This window comes from Triturus cristatus, chromosome 8, assembly GCF_964204655.1.
Source record: "Triturus cristatus chromosome 8, aTriCri1.1, whole genome shotgun sequence".
Lineage (NCBI taxonomy): Eukaryota > Metazoa > Chordata > Amphibia > Caudata > Salamandridae > Triturus > Triturus cristatus.
This window is the reverse complement of record NC_140591.1, coordinates 641,668,995-641,683,128: the sequence shown is the minus strand read 5'-3', so window position 1 is coordinate 641,683,128 and position 14,134 is coordinate 641,668,995.

Genomic DNA, 14,134 nt, shown 5'->3' with positions numbered 1-14,134 from the left:
AAGTCTGTCCTAAGTTTGTCTTAAGTTTTTCTTAAGAATGTCTTAAGTCTGTCTTAAGTCTGTATTAAGTCTGTCTTAAGTCTGTCCTTCTACCTTTGGTATTCACAGAAGGCATTTAGTAGTAGTAAAGTTAGGATTTTGTCTTAACACAGACTTAAGACAGACTTAAGACAGAATTAAGACAGTCTTAAGACAAACCCAAGACAAACTTAGGACAGACTTAAGACAGACTTAACACAGACTTAAGAGAGACTTAAGACAGACTTAAGACAAACTTAGGACAGACTTAAGACAGACTTAAGACAGACTTAAAACAGACTTAAGGCAAAATCCTAACTTTATTACTACTAAATGCATTCTGTGAATACCAAAAGTAGTAAGTTTAGGATTTTGTCTTAAGTTAGTTCTGTGAATCGGGCCCCTTGTTTTTAGGTTATCAGCTTACCTCCTGAAGAATTGATCTGTAGTTATCTTTGGAAATGTACTCTTTTCATGCAGGTCTACGCCCCTGAATGTAACTCTGTTGCTGGCTTCCATGGGTTAGCCAGTTTATGGACCAGGGGTTTCAACCATTGGTTCAAATACCCTTACTTCCCTTGTCAGCAACTGTTAAGCATATGGAAGAGTTGTATCATTGTGCTGAAGCTGGGGGGAAAAGTCACTCAATTCCCCTGGAGCCTCCAACATAACACCAACATTCTTTAAAAATCAGCCAAGGTTCAGAATATTGTTTATGCCAGCATATTTTGCTCTATCTCTGGCATCATATTTTTGGTAATCAGCAGATTTTGAGAAATGCTGGTGTAGTGAAGAAAAGCTCTGCAAAACAGCCTTTATGCTCCTTTCACTGTAAGAAACCCAGTGAATGGAAAGTTGTGTTGCAGTTCCAGCCTGCTTCTCAAGCATAACAGATACACCATCACATGCCAAGGCAATCAAACATTTTCGAAGAAAGCCCTCAGGAAAGCCATGCTTGTGTAGAAGCTCCGTCACAGCAGTGCTGATATCATTAGCTGTGGTGCCATCAAGTTCAAGTAAGTAAAAAATAAAGTACGCACAACACAATAATTTGCGGCTGTAGCATGCAAGCAAAGGGCAAGCACAGATTTCCCACTATATGTGGCAGATTTGTCAATTAACAAGCATATTTTAAGTTTTTTTTCCCAATATGTCCTTTACAAGTTTTTTCATCATCCCTAAAGCTATATGTTCTAAAATGTCAGCACATTAATTTTTACTACGAAGAACATGGCCCATATCTACAAATGGCCACTCGTGTTTCCCTATTTTATATGCTGTACGAAACACACAGCGTGTTGTTTCCTGTTCTGTAATGTAAATTAAATGTGCATGATTTTCCATGCTCTGTCTCTGCTCTGTCTCTGGGACTCTTGTGCAATTTTTCCTGTAGTGACATGAACTGTTGAAAATGTATGCTCTCCTGCTTTTCCTTAGGGGCATCTGCTGCTAACATTTCTCTTTTCCATAATGAGTTACGTTGCAATCTGACCATTCGTGTGCAAATGTTAAGCCTTGAGTTTTATTTGCACCCAGTGTTGTTAGCGATCAATATGTTGAGCAACCTAACGTTTCACTTTCAGCTAGCTATATTCTTTACAGAAATGTTGCATTTGCTCAATATCCCAGCAATCTGGTATGTCCCTCTCTGAACTCCTTTGCAGCAGATGTAGTAAAAAGCAGTGTTTTGTTTGGCAAACAGGATAAACTCTCACTAGATTGATGCACAGTAGTGTCCACAGTAATATAATCATCTGCATTATGATGAGTATTACCTCTATCAGATATAACACATTCAGTATCGTAAGGGCACTCTGGCTCCATTTGCTTCCTTTTAGTGCCTTAAATGGCACTATCTTTTGGAAACCACTTCAGCATACTCATTTTCACCACATAGACTCAACTTGGATCTGTAGCAACCTAACGTCTGATACTGACATCCTCTCCCTGTACGCAGTGTCTCACAAAGCTCGGTGCAGTTAAACTGAAAGAAATGCTTTGATCTGCAATGACAATACACAAATGTGGCACGGATGATGCAAACTAACTTGTCAAGACGAAAGTTTTCACAAATAGATAAACCGCACACTGGGGCATTTTCTGAAATATTCCTGCATGCAGTCCCATCCATAAGTCAAGTGAGTTGAAGAGATGAGGTAACTTGCTCAGGATCTCATAATTCGGTCATAGCAGAAGACCCACTTTGAAGGATAATATAGCTTCCCATAACCGAGTATTGATTTGTATTGTGCCCATAGATCTATTTCACTTACAATGAGCGTGCTGTTGTAACTTGCACAGCACCAGTACATTAAACAAACATTAAAAGCTGCAGAGACTGGTTTTACTGAAATATGAATGATCCTGTTCCTATATTATGGCACTGCATTAGCAAGAACATACAAGGTTGCTTACAGGTGTGAGGTTCTTTATGAGAACCACTACAGTTCTGAGGAAGGGGAGGACCAAATTCCAGGCAGGGTTTTACATGAAGAAAAGACAACTATTCATCTAAAAGACAATTACACATCAAGAAAGAACAATTGTAGTTTAATGCAGCACAGTCTGTGACAGTATCACTTCACTATTGAGTGATTTTTTTCACTGCAACTCAGTCTGGGTAGCATGATCACACTACCGTTGCACATCAACTAAAGCAATTCTGCTAATTCACTGTGCCCTATTCATTCATAACAGTTTGCTGTTCATGTACCTAGTTTGTCATGCATCTCCGCATGACATTAGCTAGAGTGGCCAGAATGAATACTCATATAGTGGGATAGTGTTTAAGCACTAAGGCAATATGATGTTTTATAAAACTGTGCTGTGATTCGCTAATAAGATGATGGTTTTTCTCACATCAGAACGAATCTGCACTTTCTATTCTGTTTTATGTTAAGATTTCCTATACGAACACCTGATTTTAGGGATTTGGCTAAAGACATTGAAATTCTACTACAGATAACGTGCGTTTCTCTATCGATTTTGCTCCTCATTTGGGCCTTAAAATAATTCTGACTTTGCACTATCCTGTAATGCTCTATGTACTGATAGCCTTTATGGGTGACTCCATAATAATGGTTGAATTTATGTAATCAATCTTTTAAACGCATTCTGCTGATCTAGAACTTAATTATTGATGGGCCTTTACTGGATCTATTGTATTTTTGATGTGTGTGGAGGTGCCTTGACTCTGGGACTCATTGCCTGTTGAAATTGAAGTATGACACTGTTTTTGAATCATCAATTCTGTATCCAAGTTATTGAGGTACATTTTGGGATGTTCACATTTGAGAGTGTCTGTAGGAAGGTGGATATCTGACTATGGTTACCCCCAAATTTTTGCCTAGTGTCTAGCTGGTTTTTCGACTTAGTTGGCCTGAGATCCTGCCATTCAGGCTCTCAGGCTATCTGCTCTCTCTGTAAAATGGACTATGCACCCTAGGTGCATAACCAATTGGAAGTGGATCACCCTGTCAGCCCCTGTACCAGTGTACACTAGGTACCCAGGGCATTGGTGTATCCAAGGCCTGCCAGGGGCTGCAGCATGTATTATGCCACCCCAGGCTTGGCCTAACAAATTTGACACAACTGGCTGATCACTCAGCTGGGGTAAGTTGGTGTAACCACCTCTTACTTAGGTGTAGTATACCTATACCTAACCTTAAATGGGACACCTGGTAACCTATAAGTCAGTCCTATGGCAGGCCTTAACAATCCTGAAGGCAGAGTGCTTGGTTCCATGTGAGATGGTGCTCTGGCATGAGCTGAGCCTGTCTGCAGTGGTCGGAACAACTTCCTTCTACTGTTTCCAGATATCGTCATACCATATACTCTTAAGTGCATTATGAACCTCGCGGTTAAATGCTATCTTTGGTTTGGCTTTATCAAAACATGTCGAGTAAGGTGTCATACGAATTGGAATACTAACCCCTCGCCAATTCTGGTGACGGGGTTAGCATTCCACCCTTCTAGAGGGACACGACATGTACAGTACCTGAAACCCGGGTAAAATCAGACATAGCCTCAGCTCCACAAAATGGATGCTGCCACCACAGACACAAGTCTGCCCTCCTGCCGCTGGGAGTCCTTCCAGCTTGGGAGGTGTGGACAAAGGGTTTCCTGCCAGGGGAGGTGCATGCACCACCCCAGACAGGATTTTGTGTATTGGTCAGGTAGGGCTTGAAAGAAACCAGACATGCCTGAGGCTCACAAGGAGCCTCGGTGCATATGCCAGTCCAAACCGGTCCTGGGGCACACAAGTCCCGGGCCTGGGGCGAGCTGGACAAAGGATTGGGGGTGTAACCACCCCCCTTCCTGGTCCCACCCTTAGGGAGGGACCTAGCAGGTAGTCCGGCCCCTAGAATCCGCTTAAAGGTAGGAGCTGTGTCCTAAGACTTCAGACATCCTGGAATCAAATTGAAACTAAGAAGAAGACGGGAACTTCGACGCTCTGCCGCACAGAGGACTGAAGCCAATCTCCCCTGTGGTCAGGGAGTGACCACCTTGCTAACGCAAGCACCATCCAGCGAATCAACGTCTGCTTTGCCGCCGCCTCCCGCCGGAGCCCGAGCCCAGAGACTGACAAGACCTGGACCTCCAGACCTCTAACCGCCCGATCCACAGTCCCTGAAAAGAGGAGACCCATGGAGGCACCGAGACACGTGGAGCCAGCCATCTTGAAAAGACCACGACAAGCTGACAAGTGCAACAACCGAGGCTCCCTCCAAGTTGTGCTTTGGGATCTGAGAAGCCCAACACCCGAGCAGCATCTGCACCAAAGGTGAGCCCTCCAGCATCTCCACCATCTGCGTGGGGCCCTTCTACATTTTGCCACTCGACGCGCCTAACCGGTTGCTGTCCCGCTGGCTAGTGGCCATCTTGGCGACGAACTTCACAAAATACACTGCTGGTCTGGTTGCTCCAGACTGGCCCTTGCTCCCCTCCAAAGGAGCAATCCCTCTGACCTTGCTGGTCAGAACCATCAGCTTATTTCATCTCCTACAACAATTGCTTTTGCCAAGGCTTGTTTGCTTCGATCAAGTCGCGGACACCGCTGACAGCGAGAACCTGCGTGGGACAGCTCGTGACTTGACTCCTACCCGTCATCGACCTTCAGGGACCACGTGGCTGCAGAGACAAGCTACACCTTTCTTCCTGTTTGCACCCAACATCGCCTGGTACCCACCTGGTGCCACGCTGGTCACTGGCTAGTGACTGTGAACACTGTCCCCTCTGCTTACAGGTCTTCAACATCACCGATCCACTCTTGGATCCACCGCATCTCTTCCGGGGCGACCGCCTGCAGCATCTTTATCTACAGGCTCCATTGAACAGATAGAAGAAACCCGACGCACTTCGACGCCTATGCACCCGCTTCCTGTGGGTGAGGTAAAGCTGGCACTCCGGTGCCCAAATGTTGAGAATCATCTCTAGTGTCTGTGTTTCCAATCTTAAGTTCCTAGCCCATCCGGAAGATTCCTTTTGCAGTAACTTTGTACTTTTTACGCACCCATTGAAAACCTATGGGAGCTCGCGTGTGACTATTTGCTCTGCACACGCAACCCGTGGACCTCCTGGTCACTAACTGAAGTTAGCTCCTTGTAGGCCCAGCATTTCTAGAGGCCCTAGGCCTTTTCCCTTTTCTGTTCGTGGTACTTATACCACTATTTTAGTATATGGTTTGAGCGGCCACCAGGGCCTATCCATATAAAGTGCAACTTCTGTGTATTCTACTGTAATCTTGTTTGACGATTTGTGCTCCTGTGCTCATAAAGAGACTAGGGGTTACTTTGAGAAATAAATACATATATATTTTGAATATATATCTGTGTGGTGTCCTTTCATTGGTATAAAAGGGGGTTACATTTGGTAAAACAGCCTGCTTAACACGCTTCACGAGTTTAGCCTCAAAGACTGCTTAGCCTACGCTACCACTAGGGCAGCTAGTCCGAAAAGGTTGACTTACATCCACACCATAAGGGTTGCTTGGCATGGTACAAGGTGGTAACTTTAACTAGTGAACATCATATACCAGGCCAACTTCTCACATTGGTGAGCAGCGGTTGGATTTGAGCTTGCTGTGTTTTACCATTGTAATCTCTTGGTTACCAATTGAAAGATCACATAGGTACCTGTAGGTACATATAAAACAAGATTAGATATACATAAGTTCTACTGAACTTAGTTGTTGTAGAGCAAAGGGAGTAGCACACCCTGACTACAACTACTAGATAGGTTTAGTAGGTAAACCCAAGTGTAGGTAGATTGCAACACATCCACCCACACTTAAGAGCAATGGCTGGAGGAGAGGGGTCCAAGGTACCCATCTCTGTTGAGAGTGACCCCCAGAGGGCACCATCCATCTTTGCTACCCTTAATCAGAATGAGCTCAGGCATTTGGCAACTCTTAGAGGCCTTAAACAGCCCAAGGACCCTACCTCTGCTGAGCTCAGAGAACTCTTACAGAATTATGAAAATCAAAGAGAGCTCAAGAAAGCTTCCCAGTTAGCCCCCTTAGGGACAGGAACAGGAGGCCCCCCTTCTGAAGATGCCACTGAGGTACCCCTTGCCAATAGCCATCCCTTAGATGAACACCATACTACAGAGGAGGAAAGAGGTGGGGATACAGATGTGAGTGAGGATGAAGGGAGAACTAGCCCAGTGCCAAGTGTTATACTTGGCCCAGCTAAACTAAGGCTATTGGGGACTGACAGTGGGTTTACCCCATTGGATCTCCCCAGTGGACTTAACACAGGGCTTGGGAGGCAAAGGAATCGCTCAGGTGAATCCAATGCTTCTCATGGCTCTAGAGGCTATCAAGGTCACTCCAGGAAAAGGATGACCACCCCTCAGAGGAGGGAACATGAGGCCAGAATGCAAGAAGCCCAGCTGAGGATCAGGAAGCAGGAGCTAGAAGTAGCCCTGATGGAAGAGAAACTGAGCAAGGCTAGGCAGCATAGAGAGAGTGGGTCTATACCCACTGGTGGCAGCAATGTCCCTAGGGACAAAGATAGGGTCTTTGACAATAGGAACCTGTCCAAGATTGTGCCCCCCTACAAAAGTGGGGATGACATCCACAAATGGATGACTGCTCTTGAGAGAGCCTGCAAAGTGCAGCAGGTTCCTGAAGACCAGTGGGCAGCAATCTTATGGCTCTCCTTTGAGGGGAGAGGCAGAGATAGACTCCTCACTGTTAGAGAAGAGGATGTCAGAAATTACAGAGTCCTGAAGAGTGTCCTAGTTGATGGGTTAGGCTTAACCACTGAACAGTACAGGTTAATGTTCAGAGACACCCAGAAGACACAGACTCAGGACTGGTCTGAATATGTGGAATGTGCCACTAAGGCTTTGGAGGGTTGGTTGCTGGGAAGTAAGGTGTCTGATTATACAGGATTGTACAATTTGATGATGAGAGAGCAGATTTTAAGTAATTGTCAAAACCAGCTTCTCCATCAACAACTGGTAGACTCAGATTTGACCTCTCCCCAAGAATTGGGAAAGAGGGCAGATAAATGGGTCAGGACCAGGATCAGGCCTAAAAACGAGGGTGGTGACCACAAGAAAGATACCACCAAGCCTCAAGAGAAGGGTGGGGATAAAGAAAAAGAGAAATCTTCCTCAGGGCCCCAAAACTCCACACAGGGTGGTGGGTCCCAAGCTCCCTCCTCTACCACAGCTAAAAAGCCTTACTGCCATGAGTGTAAAACTCCTGGGCATTGGAAAACTGACAGCAGTTGCCCAAGGGCTGAAAACAAGACTGTTCCTCCAAGTACTCCTGTCACCCCACCTATTACTGTCAGCAGTAATCCCCCAGGTGGTGGGAGTGCCCCCAGAAATATGGGTGGGTTCACTTGGGGAACACAGGGGGAGCCTGGCTTAGCCAATTCCCCTACAGCAACTACTCTTGTCTGTGATGGTGGCATGGGGTTTGCCAACTTCGCTGCCTGTCCCAACACTTTGGGTAGGTACAGACAGGAGCCCTACATCAATGGTACCAAAGCTGAGGCCTACAGAGACACTGGAGCTAGCATCACAATGGTGGCCCATTGGCTAGTTCCCTCTGAGCAGCTTTTGCCTGGTTTCTCCTACCAGGTAACTAACATTGATGGCAAACCGAACAGTCATCCCATGGCAGAGGTGTGTCTCAGCTGGGGAGGTGTCACTGGCCCTAAAAGGGTGGCAGTGTCCCCAACCTTGCCTGTAGACTGCTTACTGGGGAATGACTTAGAACTCTCAGCTTGGGCTGGAGTTGAACAAGACACCCATTCTAAAATGGTAGGCCTTTCACAAAAGGGTAGTGGGGTTGTGCCATTCACAACCCCTGTCCAAATAGATTTCCTCCCTGAAAAGGTTGGAAGGGCAGTGGTAGCCACAGCCCAGGCACAGACAGACTTCCCTGTAGAGACTGGCAGAGATGTGACAGTCACAGCTCAAACCCAAACTGAGTGCCCCCCTGAAAGGGTTGGCAAGGCTGTAATGGTCTCAGCCTATACTCAGACTGACATAGGTGTAGTGAAGCCTGAAACTATGGATCACTCCACACAAACAGAGAGTAGTGGGGAGGAAGAAAAGTCTCCCTCTCCCTAGACATTAGGAAAAGGTCAGCCTCCTCAGGGATCTGACCTCACCCCTTGTGAAGGAACTGCCCCAGAGGTAGCCAGGCCTGGCCTGGCAGAGCCTCTGATGTCAGTGGCCCCTTCCAAGGTGGGACCCAGTCTGGTGCAGGTAGCCTGCCTCTCTCTACCCTGCCTCAGTCAGCCCAGGGCTGCTGAGGTCAGGGAGGCCAGTGGACCCCCAGAGGGCCCCTGTCCACAAGAACCCCCACATCAAAAGCATGAGGATTGCCTGGCTAGTAGCCCTAGCCAGGTGATGGGTAAAAACATTCCTGAGGGATCTCCTTTACAGGTAGTTAGGGACCTCCCCCGGAGGGATTCTGTTGGGCACAGGCAAACCTGGGACCTTAGGGCCCCAAACCTGACCTGTCCCTCCAGTAAGCCCACAAAAGGGACCCAGCCTCCAGCTTTAGGTAGCCAGAGGCTGACCCTGAGAGCACAGTGCAACTCAGTTAAGGAAAGAAAGGCATCCATGGTGGAGGATGATTGGAGGAAGCTGAGGCCTCACTTTGAGGACACTCACTTCAGCACTCCATCTCAACACCAGCCTTTTACTTTGCCAAGACCCACCAAAGGTAGAGATTCCCTATGGTGGAGACCCTCTGATACCCTTAGGGTGAGGGATTGCTTAGTGGACCATGAGACAGGGGGTAACCATGCCAGTGCTGGTTCCTCCTTATATGGCCACTTGGGCAATATAGGCTTACCTGGTCAAGGTCAGCCTTATCTCCCTTCGTTTGGGGGGGGGTTGTGTAGGAAGGTGGATATCTGACTATGGTTACCCCCAAATTTTTGCCTAGTGTCTAGCTGGTTTTTCGACTTAGTTGGCCTGAGATCCTGCCATTCAGGCTCTCAGGCTATCTGCTCTCTCTGTAAAATGGACTATGCACCCTAGGTGCATAACCAATTGGAAGTGGATCACCCTGTCAGCCCCTGTACCAGTGTACACTAGGTACCCAGGGCATTGGTGTATCCAAGGCCTGCCAGGGGCTGCAGCATGTATTATGCCACCCCAGGCTTGGCCTAACAAATTTGACACAACTGGCTGATCACTCAGCTGGGGTAAGTTGGTGTAACCACCTCTTACTTAGGTGTAGTATACCTATACCTAACCTTAACTGGGACACCTGGTAACCTATAAGTCACTCCTATGGCAGGCCTTAACAATCCTGAAGGCAGAGTGCTTGGTTCCATGTGAGATGGTGCTCTGGCATGAGCTGAGCCTGTCTGCAGTGGTCGGAACAACTTCCTTCTACTGTTTCCAGATATCGTCATACCATATACTCTTAAGTGCATTATGAACCTCGCGGTTAAATGCTATCTTTGGTTTGGCTTTATCAAAACATGTCGAGTAAGGTGTCATACGAATTGGAATACTAACCCCTCGCCAATTCTGGTGACGGGGTTAGCATTCCACCCTTCTAGAGGGACACGACATGTACAGTACCTGAAACCCGGGTAAAATCAGACATAGCCTCAGCTCCACAAAATGGATGCTGCCACCACAGACACAAGTCTGCCCTCCTGCCGCTGGGAGTCCTTCCAGCTTGGGAGGTGTGGACAAAGGGTTTCCTGCCAGGGGAGGTGCATGCACCACCCCAGACAGGATTTTGTGTATTGGTCAGGTAGGGCTTGAAAGAAACCAGACATGCCTGAGGCTCACAAGGAGCCTCGGTGCATATGCCAGTCCAAACCGGTCCTGGGGCACACCAGTCCCGGGCCTGGGGCGAGCTGGACAAAGGATTGGGGGTGTAACCACCCCCCTTCCTGGTCCCACCCTTAGGGAGGGACCTAGCAGGTAGTCCGGCCCCTAGAATCCGCTTAAAGGTAGGAGCTGTGTCCTAAGACTTCAGACATCCTGGAATCAACTTGAAACTAAGAAGAAGACGGGAACTTCGACGCTCTGCCGCACAGAGGACTGAAGCCAATCTCCCCTGTGGTCAGGGAGTGACCACCTTGCTAACGCAAGCACCATCCAGCGAATCAACATCTGCTTTGCCGCCGCCTCCCGCCGGAGCCCGAGCCCAGAGACTGACAAGACCTGGACCTCCAGACCTCTCACCGCCCGATCCACAGTCCCTGAAAAGAGGAGACCCGTGGAGGCACCGAGACACGTGGAGCCAGCCATCTTGAAACGACCACGACAAGCTGACAAGTGCAACAACCGAGGCTCCCTCCAAGTTGTGCTTTGGGATCTGAGAAGCCCAACACCCGAGCAGCATCTGCACCAAAGGTGAGCCCTCCAGCATCTCCACGATCTGCGTGGGGCCCTTCTACATTTTGCCACTCGACGCGCCTAACCGGTTGCTGGCCCGCTGGCTAGTGGCCATCTTGGCAACGAACTTCACGAAATACACTGCTGGTCTGGTTGCTCCAGACTGGCCCTTGCTCCCCTCCAAAGGAGCAATCCCTCTGACCTTGCTGGTCAGAACCATCAGCTTATTTCATCTCCTACAACAATTGCTTTTGCCAAGGCTTGTTTGCTTCGATCAAGTCGCCGACACCGCCGACAGCGAGAGCCTGCGTGGGACAGCTCGTGACTCGACTCCTGGATGTCGTCGACCTTCAGGGACCACGTGGCTGCAGAGACAAGCTACACCTTTCTTCCTGTTTGCACCCGACATCGCCTGGTACCCACCTGGTGCCACGCTTGTCACTGGCTAGTGACTGTGAACACTGTCCCCTCTGCTTACAGGTCTTCAACATCACCGATCCACTCTTGGATCCACCGCATCTCTTCCGGGGCGACCGCCTGCAGCATCTTTATCTACAGGCTCCATTGAACAGATAGAAGAAACCCGACGCACTTCGACGCCTATGCACCCGCTTCCTGTGGTTGAGGTAAAGCTGGCACTCCGGTGCCCAAGTGTTGAGAATCATCTCTAGTGTCTGTGTTTCCAATCTTAAGTTCCTAGCCCATCCGGAAGATTCCTTTTGCAGTAACTTTGTACTTTTTACGCACCCATTGAAAACCTATGGGAGCTCGCGTGTGACTATTTGCTCTGCACACGCAACCCGTGGACCTCCTGGTCACTAACTGAAGTTAGCTCCTTGTAGGCCCAGCAATTCTAGAGGCCCTAGGCCTTTTCCCTTTTCTGTTCGTGGTACTTATACCACTATTTTAGTATATGGTTTGAGCGGCCACCAGGGCCTATCCATATAAAGTGCAACTTCTGTGTATTCTACTGTAATCTTGTTTGACGATTTGTGCTCCTGTGCTCATAAAGAGACTAGGGGTTACTTTGAGAAATAAATACATATATATTTTGAATATATATCTGTGTGGTGTCCTTTCATTGGTATAAAAGGGGGTTACATTTGGTAAAACAGCCTGCTTAACACGCTTCACGAGTTTAGCCTCAAAGACTGCTTAGCCTACGCTACCACTAGGGCAGCTAGTCCGAAAAGGTTGACTTACAACCACACCATAAGGGTTGCTTGGCATGGTACAAGGTGGTAACTTTAACTAGTGAACATCATATACCAGGCCAACTTCTCACATTGGTGAGCAGCGGTTGGATTTGAGCTTGCTGTGTTTTACCATTGTAATCTCTTGGTTACCAATTGAAAGATCACATAGGTACCTGTAGGTACATATAAAACAAGATTAGATATACATAAGTTCTACTGAACTTAGTTGTTGTAGAGCAAAGGGAGTAGCACACCCTGACTACAACTACTAGATAGGTTTAGTAGGTAAACCCAAGTGTAGGTAGATTGCAACACATCCACCCACACTTAAGAGCAATGGCTGGAGGAGAGGGGTCCAAGGTACCCATCTCTGTTGAGAGTGACCCCCAGAGGGCACCATCCATCTTTGCTACCCTTAATCAGAATGAGCTCAGGCATTTGGCAACGCTTAGAGGCCTTAAACAGCCCAAGGACCCTACCTCTGCTGAGCTCAGAGAACTCTTACAGAATTATGAAAATCAAAGAGAGCTCAAGAAAGCTTCCCAGTTAGCCCCCTTAGGGACAGGAACAGGAGGCCCCCCTTCTGAAGATGCCACTGAGGTACCCCTTGCCAATAGCCATCCCTTAGATGAACACCATACTACAGAGGAGGAAAGAGGTGGGGATACAGATGTGAGTGAGGATGAAGGGAGAACTAGCCCAGTGCCAAGTGTTATACTTGGCCCAGCTAAACTAAGGCTATTGGGGACTGACAGTGGGTTTACCCCATTGGATCTCCCCAGTGGACTTAACACAGGGCTTGGGAGGCAAAGGAATCGCTCAGGTGAATCCAATGCTTCTCATGGCTCTAGAGGCTCTCAAGGTCACTCCAGGAAAAGGATGACCACCCCTCAGAGGAGGGAACATGAGGCCAGAATGCAAGAAGCCCAGCTGAGGATCAGGAAGCAGGAGCTAGAAGTAGCCCTGATGGAAGAGAAACTGAGCAAGGCTAGGCAGCATAGAGAGAGTGGGTCTATACCCACTGGTGGCAGCAATGTCCCTAGGGACAAAGATAGGGTCTTTGACAATAGGAACCTGTCCAAGATTGTGCCCCCCTACAAAAGTGGGGATGACATCCACAAATGGATGACTGCTCTTGAGAGAGCCTGCAAAGTGCAGCAGGTTCCTGAAGACCAGTGGGCAGCAATCTTATGGCTCTCCTTTGAGGGGAGAGGCAGAGATAGACTCCTCACTGTTAGAGAAGAGGATGTCAGAAATTACAGAGTCCTGAAGAGTGTCCTAGTTGATGGGTTAGGCTTAACCACTGAACAGTACAGGTTAATGTTCAGAGACACCCAGAAGACACAGACTCAGGACTGGTCTGAATATGTGGAATGTGCCACTAAGGCTTTGGAGGGTTGGTTGCTGGGAAGTAAGGTGTCTGATTATACAGGATTGTACAATTTGATGATGAGAGAGCAGATTTTAAGTAATTGTCAAAACCAGCTTCTCCATCAACAACTGGTAGACTCAGATTTGACCTCTCCCCAAGAATTGGGAAAGAGGGCAGATAAATGGGTCAGGACCAGGATCAGGCCTAAAAACCAGGGTGGTGACCACAAGAAAGATACCACCAAGCCTCAAGAGAAGGGTGGGGATAAAGAAAAAGAGAAATCTTCCTCAGGGCCCCAAACCTCCACACAGGGTGGTGGGTCCCAAGCTCCCCCCTCTACCACAGCTAAAAAGCCTTACTGCCATGAGTGTAAAACTCCTGGGCATTGGAAAACTGACAGCAGTTGCCCAAGGGCTGAAAACAAGACTGTTCCTCCAAGTACTCCTGTCACCCCACCTATTACTGTCAGCAGTAATCCCCCAGGTGGTGGGAGTGCCCCCAGAAATATGGGTGGGTTCACTTGGGGAACACAGGGGGAGCCTGGCTTAGCCAATTCCCCTACAGCAACTACTCTTGTCTGTGATGGTGGCATGGGGTTTGCCAACTTCGCTGCCTGTCCCAACACTTTGGGTAGGTACAGACAGGAGCCCTACATCAATGGTACCAAAGCTGAGGCATACAGAGACACTGGAGCTAGCATCACAATGGTGGCCCATTG